Source organism: Coenobita brevimanus, chromosome 110 (genome assembly GCF_032717465.1).
Source record: "Coenobita brevimanus isolate Jiangsu-jjx chromosome 110, ASM3271746v2, whole genome shotgun sequence".
NCBI lineage: Eukaryota > Metazoa > Arthropoda > Malacostraca > Decapoda > Coenobitidae > Coenobita > Coenobita brevimanus.
In genome coordinates this window covers 45,499,846-45,509,845 of record NC_137063.1, presented here as the reverse complement: position 1 = coordinate 45,509,845, position 10,000 = coordinate 45,499,846, and the positions used below count along the sequence as shown (strand labels likewise).

Genomic DNA, 10,000 nt, shown 5'->3' with positions numbered 1-10,000 from the left:
AGCCCCTCCAGGCCTTGGATGCAGGGACGCACTGCACATCCACCAAATCATTGTCATTTCTGTACGTCTGAGCCGGCGAATATCTTCCTCCCTCACTGCCCAGGTCTCACTGCCATACAGCATTACACTCCTAACACATGCTGCATACAAAGACCCCTTAGCACGTAGGGAGAGCCCTCTCAATGTCAGGAGAGGCAAGAGCTCCCTGAACTTCTTCCAACCACTTCTTACCCTAGCCACAGAGCTAGCTCCAGCCCCACCTCCAGCACACAACATGTCTCCCAAATAACAAAACTCTTCCACACACTCAAGAGATTCACCTGCAAGTTCAATCCTTTCACGTCTGACAATCTCCACCTGCTCACCCCGGCACGTCGTACACATAAAATCAGCATTATCTCGCAGTTTACCTCTGATACCACTACATCTCTTATGCACCCATTTATCACACACACCGCACAAGATGGAATTACTTCCCACGCCCTTGTGGCAAACTGCACATGGCCACTCTCCCTCGTCTTTGACAGTACCGCCACCAACCCTAGATATCATCACTTTTGTTTTATCTGCATTTACCCTTAAACCCTTTTGCCCCATACCATCTCTCCACTTCCTAAACCTTTCCTCCGCCTCCCTTTCGTTCTCTGCAATCAACACCAAATCATCAGCATACAACAACTCCCACGGGAGTCCGTTTCTAAAGTCACGTGAAAGGGCTTCAAGTACCATGATAAACAACATGGGACTCAAGACTGACCCCTGATGCACACCAACATTCACGGAAAACTCATCACTCAAATCTCCATTCACTCTCACCTGGGTGTGAGCACCCACATACATGGCCATAACCACCCTAACTAGCCACTCCTCCAAGCCAAGCTTTCTCATTGCCCACTTCACCACCTCTCTAGGGACTCTGTCAAAGGCCTTTTCCAAATCAACAAAAACAAAATAAAGATCCCTTCTCCTACCAATATATTTTTCCTGAAGCTGTCGAACAATGATTATGGCATCAGTGGTCCCCCTACCTGGCATAAATAAATGAAAAGTGAAAGGTCAGCATGGGTCAGGGGTCAGGGGTCAAGGAAGTAAAGGAGGTATATTTTGTTTTACTTTTATTTTTTAATGTTAAAGAAGGCCATGACGGGGGTGGTGGTGGTGGTGGTGGTGGTGGTGATAGTGGTGGTGGTGATGGTAGTGGTTGTGATGATGATGTTTATTATTATTATTATTATTATTATTATTATTATTATTATTATTATTATTATTATTACCATTATTATTATTATTATATTTTGTTTTCTTTGTTCCTTATTTTATCTATGTGACAATTTTGAAATATTTTTGTATAATTTTGCTTTTTTATATTCTTTTCCCTTTGTTGTGTTTCGATTTTTTTTTTTGCATTATATTTTCATGTTACCTAATTTTTATTTTACTGTATAATTTTTTTCCACCTTTATTGATTACTTTCTGGATATTTTTTATTTATTATTTCTGTGATTCTTTTCTGTTATTATTTCTCTATAATTATCAGTTTAATATCTGTAGAAGCCTAGTTCCAAATGATGATGATGATGATGATGATGATGGTGATGATGATGTTGATGATGATGATGATGATGGAGATGATGATGATGATGATGATGATGATGATGATGGTGATGATGATGATGATGAGATGATGATGATGATGATGATGATGATGATGATGGTGATGATGATGATGATAGTGATGATGATGATGGTGATGATGACTACTAGCTTTCTTTCATGTTATTAATTGATATTTTACTGGGCTGTGAATTTAGAAAGCATGAATGATGGGTGTGGCTTACGTTCTGTGGGGAGGAAGAGAGAGGAGAGAAAAAGAGGAAGAAGAGGAAAAAGGAAGGGGAAAAAAGAGAAGGGCAAAAGCAGACTGAAAGAGAGAGAGAGAGAGAGAGAGAGAGTAATATCAGTTGTGCCTGTGATCTAGCCCCCCCAAGAAAATAAATAAATAAAATAAAAAAATAAATTTCGTATAGAAACTAGTAAATCATAATAATCCTGTCAGCCTACCCAACTCCATTTTTTATGCTTGGGTGTAAAGTGGCGAAAAAAAGATATAATGAATTCGTTTTTATGTTTGTTTATAAAATATGCCTTACTCACTCTCTCTCTCTCTCTCTCTCTCTCTCTCTCTCTCTCTCTCTCTCTCTCTCACACACACACACACACACACACACACACACACACACACACACACACACACACACACACACACACACACACACACACACACACACACACACACACACACACACACACACACACACGTGACAGAGAACGTGGCAATTTTCACGTTTATGTATAATCTATGTAACTCCATCTAACTTACCTTCTGACCCTTAATTGACCTTTGACCCCCCAATACCGCTCCCCTAATCCCTCCACAAACCCCTTGTAAATCCTCCATCAGTCCTGTTTAATCCTCCCTCAGACGATTTTTCTCTTCGGTCATTTTCAAGGGATTTATGACTGGCTAATTTACTGTATCGCTGGCAGAGGTTAATCCGGGGTGAGAGGGAGAGAGAGAGAGAGGGGGGGGGATGCGAGAGTGAATGTGTTTGACTTATATATGTTTTGACAGGTAGACAGATGGAGAGAGAGACAGACAGACAGACAGACAGACAGACAGACAGACAGACAGAGAGAGAGAGAGAGAGAGAGACTTACAACTCCTCACAAACTTAGCGAAAAAATCTGCCTTTGTATTTAATAAGGGTTAAAGTAGAAGGGTTGGCTGTCCGTGGGGGTGTTTTCACGCGACGGGACTGGCCAAACCACACTCCCTTTATTATAACCCTTTTGTTTTTACCTCACGAAGATCCCTCACCCCTTTCAGATCAGTTAATGGCCAGGTGTTGCAAGGATGGGGGTTCGATTCTGACTAGTAACCAAGGAGATTCATTCCTGCCCCATAACTAGGGCTCGTGGAGTGTCATGCTATCAGGACTAAATATCCAAGCTATGGCGGTGAACCAGTTCCGTCAGATGAAAACATTGAGTATAGAGTGGGGTTATTTGTGGTTTGGATGGAGGGAGATGTTGGGTGTGTGTGTGTGTGTGTGTGTGTGAGAGAGAGAGAGGGAGAGAGAGTGAGAGAGAGAGAGAGAGGCAGTTAAATCCAAACATACGTACATACAGACAAACCGTAATTATCAGACTTATACATCAACAAAATTACCGTCACACCCTCGTTCACTTTATAACATACTCGCTCCCTGGATAGATAGACAGAGGGATGGATAGATAAATAGATAGATAGACAGGGGGATGGATAGATAAACAGATTGATACACAGAGGGATGGATAGATAAATACATAGATAGACGGAGGGATGGATAGATAGATAGATACACAGAGGGATGGATAGATAAATAAATAGATAGACGGAGGGATGGATAGATAAATAGATAGATAGACTGGGGGATGGATAGATAAATAGATAGATAGACAGGGATGGATAGATAAATAGATAGATAGACAGGGATGGATAGATAAATAGATAGATAGACAGAGGGATGGATAGATAAATAGATAGACAGGGATGGATAGATAGATAGATAGACAGAGGGATGGATAGATAGATAGATAGATAGATAGACAGGGAGGTTTTAATAGATACTAAATTTTACTCAGACTTACGTTTTCTTAATAACAGTAGTAATTGCCTACCAAATCCATAGACGTAGAGATAGATAGATATAGAAAGATAGATAGATAGATAGATGGATGGATAGAAAGGGTAGACGGATAGACACGGACATAATATATACTCGACAAAATTGCACATATTTCTCCAGCTTCCTAAATAGACAGCTAGATAGATAGACTGATAGGCGGATCGATAAATAGATACTCAGATATTTAGATAGGGAGACAGACAGATAGACAGATAAGCAGATTGATAGATAGATAAACATGGAGTGTGTATAATAGACAGAGACACACCGACAGACAGATGAATAGACAGACAGTGGGTAGGTACACAGGTAGGTAGATAATGAATGGACAGACAGACAGACAGAAAAAGACAGACAGTACTCATTTAAATACAAACAAACTTACACTCAAACACCCTCCATTCTTTAACAACAACAGCAGCAAAAACAACACTTCACCCTAAGCTCTCCCCATTTCCCGTATCACCCCAATTAACACCCCAGATAAGAACGCCAATTTAAATCCAACTAAACCACGGTGATTAGGACAAACAGGCCAACCAGTAAAAGCTGGGGTGTAATTACTTTGTTGGCCTTAATGATCCGGTGATAATGAGTTGCGGGGGAAATTAGTTGGAAAATGTAAACAAAAGCACGTGGTTTTTTGTTTACATTGGATGAGGTTTTAAACTGAAGCGCGTAGGAAGGGGATTTAAACAGAAGCACGTGGGTCTTTACATTGGCTGGGGATTTAAAATGACGCACGTGGGGTCGTTTACATTGGCTGGGGATTAAAACAGAAGCACGTGGGTTCGTTGTTTACATGGGTTGAGAATGTAATCAGAAACACGTGGGTATATTCTAAGGGCCACGTGAGAGAGAGAGAGAGAGAGAGAGAGAGAGAGAGAGAGAGAGAGAGAGAGAGAGAGCGTTTGTGAAGATGAAGTTGACGGGAACAGGAAGCGAGGAGGGGAAGAGGAAAAGCAAGGGAGTCATGAAGAGGAAGAGGAAGAAGAGAGTGAGAATGGAGGAAGTGAAGGAGAAAATTGAATTGGTGATGAGCATGAGAAGAGCGAAGGAAGAGGAGGAAAAGGAGGATAGAAGAGAAGACTAAAGGAGGAGGAGGAAAAGGAGGATAGAAGAGAAGACAAAAGGAGGAGGAGGAAAAGGAGGATAGAAGAGAAGACTAAAGGAGGAGGAGGAAAAGGAGGATAGAAGAGAAGACTAAAGGAGGAGGAGGAAAAGGAGGATAGAAGAGAAGACAAAAGGAGGAGGAGGAAAAGGAGGATAGAAGAGAAGACTAAAGGAGGAGGAGGAAAAGGAGGATAGAAGAGAAGACTAAAGGAGGAGGAGGAAAAGGAGGATAGAAGAGAAGACAAAAGGAGGAGGAGGAGAAATGTGTGTGTGTGTGTGTGTGTGTGTGTGTGGGTGGGTGGGTGGGTGGGTGGGTGTGAGAGAGAGAGAGAGAAACTTCTGAAAGGGCGGGAAGTTTGCCCGGAAGTGAGAGAGAGAGAGTGAATAAAAAGGGGGGGAGGGGGGGCTCAGGAAGGTGGAGAAAATGGAAAGGGGATGAGAGGGGAAGTATAAGAAAATTAAAGAGGAGAGTTACAAAAAAAGAGGAAAAAAGTAAGACTGAGGTACACGGAGGGGAGAGGAAGGGGAGAGAGAGAGAGAGAGAGAGAAAGGCTGATATAAATTAACAAGGTGAAGTCTGTTGGTGGGGGGAGGGAGGAAGAAAGAGAAAGAAGGAAGAAGGGAGAGAAAGGAAGGGAGGAGGAGTAAGAAGAAGCAAGGAAGGAAGGAGGAAAGGAAGGGAGAAGGAGGAGGAGGGACAGGCATGGGAAATGACTGAGTAGGTTAGGCATATAAAAATTAACAAGAGAGACTGGTGCTTGGGAGAGAGGGAGAGAGAGAGAGAGGAAGGTGAGGCAGGTATAAATTAATAAGAGAGAGGAAAAGATGGTGAAAGGGGCTTGAGGTAGAGAGGCAGGGTGAGGCAGGAAGGGGAAGTATGAGGCAGGGAGAGGTAGTATGAGGCAGAGTGAAGCAAGGAGAAGTATGAGGCAGGTTAAGGAAAAATGAGGCAGGTGTATTTCGAGTGAGGTAGTGTGAGGCAGGCTTAGGCTAGGTGAGGTAGAGTGAGGCAGGGTGAGATAGGGAGAGGCAGAGGGAGGTAGAGTGGCAAGGTGAGGCAGGTAAGGCAGTGAGATGGTAAGGTTAGGCAGAGTGTGGTAGAGTGAGGCAGGATGGAGGTTTAGGAACATATGAATTAATGAGAGAGAGAGAGAGGGAGGGAGAGAGAGAGAGAGAGAGAGAGAGAGAGAGAGAGAGAGATCCATTCGGGGTTATGATGTTTAATTTGCATAATATCTTACTGGATGTAGGAGGAGGAAGAGGAAGAGGAGGAGAAGGAGGAGGAGAAAAAGCGAGAAGAGGAAGAAGAGGAGAAGGAGGAGGAGGAAAAGCGAGAAGAGGAAGAAGAGTATTAGTAGGCGAGAAGAAGGAAGAGAAGAACAAGAACAAGAGAGAAAGAGAGAATATTGTTTCATTGTGAGTTTGCGAAATATTGCATTTACCTCTAGTGTTGCGAAATATTTCATTTACCTCTAGTGCTATTTGACTGGTGTATTGCGAGATGGCTCTGCATAACTCTCTCTCTCTATCTCTCTCTCTCTCTCTCTCTCTCTCTCTCTCCCCTCCCCTATCTCCTTTCTTTAAACCCAAAAATAGAGAGAGAAATAGAGCCATAAAAACCAAAACTAAAGAGAGGAAATAAACTCGACTCCTAAACCGAATGGAGGAAAAAAAAATACATGAAAAATAAATTGGAAAAAATCTATAAAAAAAAGTCCAAAATAAAAGAAAGACAAAATTTGGGTAAAAAATAGAATGAACTGATTTTTATTTTTTGTAAGTTCATTTCCGGATTTTTTTCTGTTTATTATGTTTCTGTAATATTGTAAATGGTATAATGGAGTGATTATTATTACTATTATTATTATTATTATTATTTATTTATTTATTTATTTGTTGATGGAGTAGGGAATTTTTGGATTATTATTTAAGTTATCCTCACTTGTTCTCTCTCTCTCTCTCTCTCTCTCTCTCTCTCTCTCTCTCTCTCTCTCTCTCTCTCTCTCTCTCTCTCTCTCTCTCTCTCTCTCTCTCTCTCTCTCTCTCTCTAATACGTGCATACGCAACTTTGGACATAAAATTGCGTTGAAAAATATTTGAGCGTAAATCTTTCATGTGAACACACTAATTCGTAAAACGTAGAGAGAGAGAGAGAGAGAGAGAGAGAGAGAGAGAGAGAGAGAGAGGCGATCGCTGGTAGAAAATACTGTAAACGTTTTAAACTGGTGTGTGTGTGTGTGTGTGTGTGTGTGTGTGTGTGTGTGTGTGTGTGTGTGTGTGTGAGAGAGAGAGAGAGAGAGAGAGAGAGAGAGAAGGCCAGACCCCCGTAAATCAAACCCGAGATAGAAAATTAACTGGAGCGACCAGAAGTTGTCGGGGAGGAAAACTGGAAGAAGGGGAGGAGGAGGGAGGGAAGAAAGAGGAAGGAGGGAGGGAGGGAGAGGAGGAGAGAGAAGGAGAGGTGGTGGAGGAGAGTGGGAGAGAAGGAGGAAGGATAGAGGAAGAAAATAAAGAAAATTGGCACAGAGAAAACACACCGACACATCCACACCCACCCACCCACACACACACACACACACACACACACACACACACACACACACACACACACACACACACACACACACACACACACACACACACACATCCACACCCACCCACCCACCCACACACACACACACACACACACACACACACACGGTAGTTGGAAAGAGGCCAGCTTCGATATTTTCCTACAAGATTTTATTTACACAGAATGACCTCTTTAAAAATAGGATAATCAAGGCCGTAACCAATTTATCGTCTCAGTTATTCACCCTGGAAGACATTATTCGTATTCTCTCCCTAACACCTTTTCCTTGGCGATTTATTTTTGGATACTGTAGGGTAATAGAGTTCAGTACGTTATTTGTCCAGAGTATAGTGATATTGGAATGAGTGATGTAGCACAGTAAAGGACGGCAAGGTGTAATAAGCAAGATAAATCGCTTAGCAGGAGGTGTTAGGGTAAGCTAACACCGAAAAGAAAATTGTTGCTGTTGATATTGTCACCACTAACCCTTTCATTATCGGAACAGCTCTAGCAGTCTGTTCTAGAGGACCTCACCCCCCCGCAGAGAGAGAGAGAGAGAGAGAGAGAGAGAGAGAGAGAGAACTGGAGCATGTAGTGTCCAAAAAGTTTCAATTATAAACATGTTTCAAGTAACAGAGAGAGAGAGAGACAGACGGACAGAGACAGACAAGACAAGAGACAGACAGACGGAGAGACAGGCAGAGAGAGAGAGTGAACCGAAGCCTGCAGCGTCGAAACAGATCAAAATGTAAATATATTTCTCGGAACAGCGCCAGTGAGTGGATATGGCAGCTTAATTCCACTGAGGCTTTGTGCAGAATATCAAAATAATTAATGGCGGTGTTTTTATTTTTATTTTTATTTATTTATTTTTTTATCTTTTGAGCGTCATACCATTATCTTTGATCTTTGTATCGTTTAGTATTTTTGAGAAGTGGGCATTGGGCTTGAAATATATACTGGATTTTGTGAACTGTGATTATAATACGATAACAAAGGGGAGGAGAAATAAAGAAGGAGGTAGAGAGGAGGGAGGGAGAGGAAGGGAGGAGAGAGGAAAAGGGGAGGAGAATACAGAAAGAGAGGAGGAAAGTATAGTATAGTAAAGGAAAAAAGCGAGTAAAGGAATTAGGTAAGGAAATAAGAAGGACGGAGGTGAAGTTAGGAAGGTTGGAGGTTGGTAATGGAAGAGAGAACAGAAGAAGGGAATGAAGAAGGAGTTGAAGGAGAGAATTTACGAAAAGGGAAAAGGAAAGTTGACAGATGGAGCGAAGGGAAGAAGTAGGAAAGGTTCAAGAGAAGGAGAAAGGAAGGAAGGAAGGAGAGAGAGAGAGAGAAAGAGAGAGAGAGAGAGAGAGAGAGAGGACGACACACTAGGGTCGCTTTGCCAGTCATTAGTGTGGGGGTAATGAGGTGGTGGTGGTGGTGATGATGATGATGAAAGTTTGTTGTTCTTCCACACACACACACACACACACACACACACACACACACACACACACACACACACACACACACACACACACACGCACACTGCGTTACATGACCTTACCATGAGAATGCATTTTGTGTGTGTGTGTGTGTGTGTGAGAGAGAGAGAGAGAGAGAGAGAGAGAGAAAGTGTCCATTTGTTAATAGCAGCCACTTGCTTGATGCAGGGTTAGTAATTATATAGATAGATTGGTAGATAAATAGATAGATAGATGGATGAAAAGGCATGGTAGTTAAACAGGCAGGTATATCTGTTCTTCCATTGATAGATAGATAGATAGATAAAGAGAATGATAGAGAGATAAAAAAAATATGGAGATGGTGTGAAAGTTAAATGCATAAAGAGAATGATAGATAGATAGATAGACATAGGTAGATAGATAGATAGATAGATAGATAGACAAAAATAGATAGACAAACAGCGCGGCAGATATAGTGAGATAGATAGATGGATTAAAAAAGATAGATAAACAAACACAAAAGCAAACATTCCATTTGTCAGCAGTAAAAATTTATCATTTTATTTATTTCGCGCAAACATATCCCAACCACCTCTGTGTTTGTTTTGTGTCTGTCCGCAAAAAACACACACGGGAACGATTTGTGTGTGTGTGTGTGTGTGTGTGTGTGTGTGTGTGTCGGGAAAAAACACACACGACCCAGAACCATACCTGCGTGTGTGTGTTTATTTGCATTTGTTGTTTACGATCTTGGGCGCAAACAGAGTGGACGAAGAGTTTGTTTGTTTGTGGTGTTTGTGTGTTTGTTGTGGCATTACGAAAGGTGTGTGTGTGTGTGTGTGTGTGTGTGTGTGTGTGTGTGTGTGTGTGTGTGTGTGTTATTAAAATGCGTTTTGGAAGTGGGAGAATTAGATGTCATTAGGGAGAGAGAGAGAGAGGCGAGGCGAGGCGTTTGTATGTATAAGTCCTTGTGTGTAAATGAGTGTGTGTCGGAGAGAGAGAAAGAGAGAGAGAGAGAGAGAGTTTGGCTGATTGATTGATTGGCAGTGAGGGAGGGAGAGTGAGAGAGAGACAGAGTGAGAGAGAACTTGGTGTGAGAGAGAGGCGGCGTTTGGGAAGATGGAGCATAAAGAGAA

At 42.0% G+C, this 10,000-nt stretch overlaps 1 protein-coding gene across 1 annotated transcript in view; it reads left to right on the top strand.

Moving 5' to 3' along the window:
* LOC145417565 (uncharacterized) overlaps positions 1–10,000 on the top strand; it is a 63,809-nt gene that overhangs the window by 15,292 nt on the left and 38,517 nt on the right. The gene's annotated exons all lie outside the window — the stretch shown is intronic.